The sequence below is a fragment of the Canis lupus genome, chromosome 3 (genome assembly GCF_003254725.2).
Source record: "Canis lupus dingo isolate Sandy chromosome 3, ASM325472v2, whole genome shotgun sequence".
In the NCBI taxonomy this organism is placed as follows: Eukaryota; Metazoa; Chordata; class Mammalia; order Carnivora; family Canidae; genus Canis; species Canis lupus.
In genome coordinates this window covers 2,165,772-2,172,087 of record NC_064245.1, presented here as the reverse complement: position 1 = coordinate 2,172,087, position 6,316 = coordinate 2,165,772, and the positions used below count along the sequence as shown (strand labels likewise).

Here is a 6,316-nt window from a genome sequence, read left to right as displayed (position 1 = left end):
AACAAATCCATTTCTATCACTTATATCAAAGTTTTGCCGAGTACAAGGAAAAACGTGAATCTAGAAGGTTCACTAGTCCAGCTCGTATTTTCCCATTGACTCGGTGCCCTTTTATTTGAAGGGCTTGGAGTAGTACCTGGTGAAACAGTGGTTGCGCTCAGACCGCTCTTGCCACAGAGAAAATTTATCTATTTATTACTTATTTACTTTTAAATCACTTATTTATTTTTAAATATTTACTGTTAAAAAAATAGGAAAAAAGCTTGCAAATTTCAGTGCTTCTAGAATGCCTTCCAGTTCGGTCCGGATCATACCTACACTTTACGGCCCAGCTCCAATGCCCAAAGAGCCTCCGAGTCCAAAGTGATCAATAACTTCCTCTTCTGGATTCCCATAGCATCTTATCTTAAACTTTCTTAAGATAGTCATACTTTTTATCCTAGATTACGGTAATTGATATGTATCCATCTTTCATGTAGAGTGTGGCACAGGCTGTTGTATTGCTTGATCTCCCCCAGTGCCGATGCAAGAAAGATGCTTCCTATATATATTTGCTGAATACAAAATATAAAAATCCTTGGAAAGGTTATGCTAACTCTGCAAAAAACAAATTGAAAATGGCAAGATTTCAGGCCCCATAGTTCCTGGGTAGCACAGATGTCTTTGGCCAAGGGTGGTGGGCTCTTTCTGCTTCTTCCCATGTCAGCCTCCCCAGGCAGCTGAGACTCACAGGAAGCCTGACTCGACGTGTGAGGCTGTTAATGAGACAAATGCAAAGTGGTTTTGACCACTCATCCAAGTCACCGTGGAATCTAATTAACAAGCGTGGTCTTGACCAGCACATGAGCATAAGAGTTCACATGCATGCTAACATCGCCAGCGAGACCTTTTGGAGGAAAAGAGAGTCTCACCGAGTGACAGAAGTGGTCATTTCACAGAGAGAAGCCGCCGGGTTGTTCTAAGGGAGCACAGGCAGGGACATCTGTGCGGCCCGAGAGACCCAGACTTGACGCTTTCAAGTGAGCAACAAAGGACTCTCCAGCTTTCAAAATGCATTTCTTCTGTCTGGAGCTCTCTCCTAACTCAGGCCCAAGGTCAGAGGAAGGACGAAATTACACATGGAGTCACAAAAGAATCTATTATGAGTGCTGCTACTTTTCTCCTTGGAGGTTAACTCCAGTTGGGAACCCTCTTCATGGGAGAGCTTGGCAAAAACACAAAATAGAATCAACGGCAATAGCCTCTGGATTGCGCTTTCCCTGGGAAGGGGCTCTTGACAAACCCGTCCTGGGACACTCCACTGAGCAAGGCATTTTTGCTCTTCTCCCCTCGTTCATGAACGGGTTACGCTTCCCTGAGCTATGACAAGCAGGCATGTCACCTGCCCCTTGACCTAGATCCTCAAGGTCCTTCTAGTGCCTCGACCAACAACGATGAGCGTGGAGAACATAAAGCTCCTGCCTTCTGGTGCCCCCCCTTCACCGTGCGGTCTTGAACAGCCACGGACTAACCTCGCCAGGCCTCTGCCCTGCCGGATGTTTATTTCCTCTTGATTGGCCAACTACCTGCTGCTTCTAGGGGCCCGATTTTCATTATTGTTCAATATTTATTTGAGTGTCAACCCAAAGCAAAGTATAGAACATACGTTTAGATAATGGTTCTCCCCCTAAGGACGTGCAGGGTGAGGGGAAAGCAAAACGGTGATTAAAGGAATGCAGTGATTGGAGGATCAGGCAAGTGCCTGGTCCATTCTAGTTCCCTTTCCCTAGAGGAACCTGCCAGACGCCTTCTTTCTTCACAGATGTCCTCCTCCATCCCCCACCCACCAGCCCAACCCTTTTTTTGCTCCCACATCAGATGTGCTTACAGACTTGAGGACTGGCTCCAGCTCTTCTGAATCCCTGAACCATATGTTTAGATTCTTTGTTTTGAAAAGCACTGGGTGGTTCTACAAGAGACAGAGATTCATACCCAAACTCTATGGTAAGTGCTCCCTGCTTTGGGGGTGAAAATGTTGATGCTCAACAAGAGCCAATGTCACCCGAGTATAAACTGATTCTGTGCTAGTCACAGAGCTAGAAGGTGTGTTCAGGGGTGTCCTGTGACCTAACATGCGTGAGATGGTCAGAAGGGTCTTGGGGTTTTCCCAGTGGAAAATACAGAGGCTTTGGCCAGATGTATGTGGGAACTTCCATTTCCTCTTTATTACTCCTTTCTCCTTCAAAGTTTGACCTGATTCTTGAAAATAAGACAATAATCCTAGAATGCTCCACTCATTAATATGTCTTTCAGGTAACATTTACTGAGCATCTGCTACATGCAAATATGGTTCTCCAGACAAACAGAAGATACAGATATAGACACACACATGATTCCTAAAAAAGAATTGGTTTCCCATAATTATGGAGGCTAACAAATCCCACGATCTGCTGTCTGCAAGCTGGAAACCCAGGAAAGCCAATGGTGTAAACTCCACGCTAAGTCCAAAGGTGAGCACTGGGAACACCTGAGGGTCTAAGTCCCAGTCTGAGAAGACTGTCGTCTCAGCTCAGCAGTCAGGTAGAGACAGAAATTCAATTTCCTTCTGCTTTTTGTTCTCTTTGGGTCTTCAGTGGGTGGGTTGCCGCCCTCCCTCTGTGGGGAGGGCAACATGCTTTACTCAGTCTACCAGTTAAGAAGCTAATCTAGAGGGCGGGGGTGGGGGTGACTGGTTGGTGGGCACTGAGGGGGGCACTGGGTGTTATTCTATATGTTGGCAAATTGAACACCAATAAAAAATAAATTTATTATTAAAAAAATAATAATTATAAAAAAAAAGAAGCTAATCTATTCTGGAAGCAGCTTCGCAGATGCATCCAGAAATAATATTTAACCGGGTCCCCGGGCATCTTGGGGCTCAGTCAAGTTGACAAGTGAAATTAAGCCATCACAGCAGGTCTTCACTCTGGGTACCAAGAAGTAAGAGCTGGGCCTTGTTGTCAATGTACAAAACCACTACAATCATCTCTCCCCTCAAGGAGCCTCCTTCCCCTTTATTTCATCTCTCCTCACCAGGTGTGGCAAGACCAGTCTAGGATTACCTGGGTGAGCCGTACGCTCCCTGTCCTGAGACCCAGCACAAGCTATGTCCGTGGAAGGGAGCTGCCTCCTGGCCTTTGCGTCCCTACCGCACACTTACCCCTCAGATCTGGGCCCTCTTTGATGCATCCAGCCAAATTTGGATGCTCCTTCTTCAACATGCTGTGTGCACCGCCCCGTAGGCTTGCTGAGGACTATGTCCCACCCTCAAGCCGCAAGCTCCTCGAGAGCGGAGCGTGCATATTTTTATTTCTCTATTCCTGCCGTCTTCCCCCGTGGCTCGGGAGGTGCTCAACAGATATCTGCTGATTGAATAAATAACTCATTAACTGTAGAAAATGCTGAATCCTGGGAAGTGGCAGCAGTCGTCCATTGCACTCAGCGTTTTGTAGTCGTTGGGTCACTGTCCTGGTCGTTCCCCGTGTTGTACAGATGAGGAAACCAAGCGTGCCATGGTCGTTGCCTTGCGGGTTTGACACGTCTCATGTGATGGAGCCCGATCTGGGGTCAGGCCTGTGGGGTCTCCGTCCGATGGCGCGGGGCCTGTCCTCGGGGGCCGAGGCCACCCAGGAAGGCGGGCCTGTAACGGAGGCGCTCGCGGCTCTTGGCGAAGGCAGCAGTCGGGCCCACGGGTGGTGGCGGATGCGTCGCCCGTTCTTCCCCAGCTTGACCTACAGCCTCAGAGGACAATTCCGGAGGAGGCAGGCCCCGGGCTGGGGAGTGGGGGCAGCGGCGGGGGCCCGGGCACTGCGCAGTGTTGAACTGATGGCTGCTCCCGTCCAGATCTCGTCTGAATGTGGAAATTAAGGTTTTCGGCAGTGAACTCCAAGGGATTTTGTCAACATGAGATAACTGGCTTCTGAGATAATGACTGAGTTTAATCTCACAGAAGCCTGCCACCGGGCAATCCTCTCGACAGCCGTGCAGCCCGGGCTGGTGCGCGAGGGGCAGCCCAGGCGGGCGCAGGCGGCTCTGGAGGACCAAGGCCCAGGGCGCCCAGAGCTCAAAGCTCTGTCCAACGTACGTGCAATTATTATTATTATTATTATTATTATTATTATTATTATTGAAGCCTTAGAGGCAGTTTCAGATGTGTTCATTTCTATTTTTTTCTGTCTCTCTCTCTCTCTTTTTTAATGCCTACGTTCCTCTTCCCCAATAATGCTGCCCCGGAAACTGGTTTCTCCTCTTCAGCGTGAAACACAAGACGTAATATTTCCCCACTTCATACCCCAATCTAGAACCACTTGAACCTAAACATTTATTATTGTCCGTGATGCATTGGGTGCAGAGAAATTAGCCAGTGACTGAGGTCCGAGATCCTTCTACGTTTCCTTTAAAAGAAGACCTAAGTCCTCTTATTTGAACTCTGCTGGAATCTGACTCTGAATGGATTTCCTCTTTGTCTTCCCCATCGGCCGCTGAGAGTGATCAGGGCGTCCAGGGCCCACGAGGGTCCCTGCCCCTTGCTTGCTGGGCCGTATGGAAGGAAGGGCCACGGCCGGGGGCCCTGGAGCGCGAGGTGGGGGGGCTGTCTTTGTTGTTTAGGCCTTGTTACGTGTGAGGGTAGCTTTCCTGAGTTTCATTTCAAAGCTGCACGTCCACCCTCCCCAGCTCTCTCAGCCGGCCTAGTGCTGCAAGGACACCCAAGGTGAAGCGAACAGGCGGGGCCTGCTCCTCCCCGGGGTTACTGGCCACCTGCGGTCCCTCCCTGCGGCTGCGGGGGGCTCCTGGTCCGGCTACCGGCTCTTGCCATTCGAAGGGGCCAGATGAGGCCTTTGGCTGCCAAGGCGGGCGACCCCGAGCCGCTCCACGGTTGGGACAAAAGAAAGACGCTGCAATTACGGCTTGGAAGGCACCCCTGTTCGCATCACCGCCTCCCTCACCGAGGGGAGGATTACACCGAATTAGCGGGGACATCTGCGGGGACATCTGCGGGGACATCTGCGGGGACCAGGCGGGCCGGGCCTCCGCCGGCCGAGCAGCGTCACCTCTCTCTGACCTTCGGGAATGACAGGGTGCTGTGTCCTCCTGACGCGGCCGCGTGCTACGGGAGTGAGAAGCCGTGCCCGGACACGTGCACCATCCCTGCTGCACTTCTCTTTCTCTACGTCCCTCGTGGAACCCAAGGGTCTGCTGAAGAGTCTGGGCTGGAGGAGCCTGCGACGCCGGGGGGCCCCTGGGTGGCTCCAGGGAATTCAGTGAAGGGCCCCTCTGTGGCTCCCCTCGGAGGTTCCAGTTTGTGGTCACGGCCCGGAATGCGTGTTAGGGCTAAGGGAGGACGACGCTGTGGCCGGGTGCGGATGGAGCTTTTAATAAGACTCGGAGAGTGTAAAAGATGGTTCTGGACGGCAGAACAGGCCGGCAGGGGGCGGGGAGCAAGAGAGCTTCCCAGCCACCATCCCTCTGGGTGCCTTGGGCTCCCTGCTGCGGCCACCCGGCCGCTGTCACCCGCGGGCTCCTGGCGTCCCCTTCAGCCTGGGGCCCCAGCTCCACGTGCTGCCGGTCCCCGAGCGCCCGGGAGACGCCAGCGGCCGAGGCAAGAGCATTTGGCTCGGGAATAGGCCAGGCCTGGTGAGGCCACCACGGGCAGCTCGCGGCCCGGCCCCTCGGAGCGCGCGGAGGCCCCCGCCCGGGCAGGAGGTGGCTGCAGGCGGGGGGTGGGAGGGCACTGGCGGGGCTCGGGCCCCCCACCCGAGGATGCTCAGCAAGGGCACAACCTCCTTCTCTCCTTGTTTCACTGCAGGTCTTGCCAGGCTCTGGCTTTCTGGCCGCCGTTGCGTCTCCGCCTTAGATTTGTCCCCCGCCACACCCACCTTTGCTGTGTCTTCAGCACATGGCGGAAGTGGGTTCCCGGTTCTGCAGGACCCTCGTTCGGGTGAGCGGGTGAGCCGGTCCCCTGGGAGCCAGTTCCAAAGTTGCAGAGAGAAACCTGATTCGTTTAGATTAAGTCAGTGCAGGGAAAAGGGTCGGGACAGAGGATGTGATGACCACCCTGGTTCGGGTCATACAGTGCGTGGAGCATCTCGGGCCGGCACCCTCTGGGGCAGGGACCCTCCAGGCAGGGACCCTCCGGGGCAGGGACCCTCCAGGCAGGAGATAGGGTGGGAGGCCCAGGGCGGTGGTACTGGGGGGGATGGTCATAAAAGATTACTGTGCCTGCCTGGACCTTCATTCATTAGGGCTCAGAGGTGCGTGTGCATGTGTGTGCACGTGTGTGTGTGTGTGTGTGTGTGCA

The 6,316-nt window shown here is 53.1% G+C and overlaps 1 long non-coding RNA gene across 1 annotated transcript; it reads left to right on the top strand.

The window, feature by feature from the left end:
- The first annotated feature begins 391 nt into the window (after positions 1 to 391).
- LOC112654030 (uncharacterized) lies at positions 392 to 5,961 on the top strand. The gene is made up of 3 exons (XR_003132658.3): positions 392 to 1,983; positions 2,293 to 2,489; positions 5,825 to 5,961. It is a non-coding gene; the product is annotated as an uncharacterized LOC112654030 (long non-coding RNA).
- Positions 5,962 to 6,316: the final 355 nt, after the last annotated feature.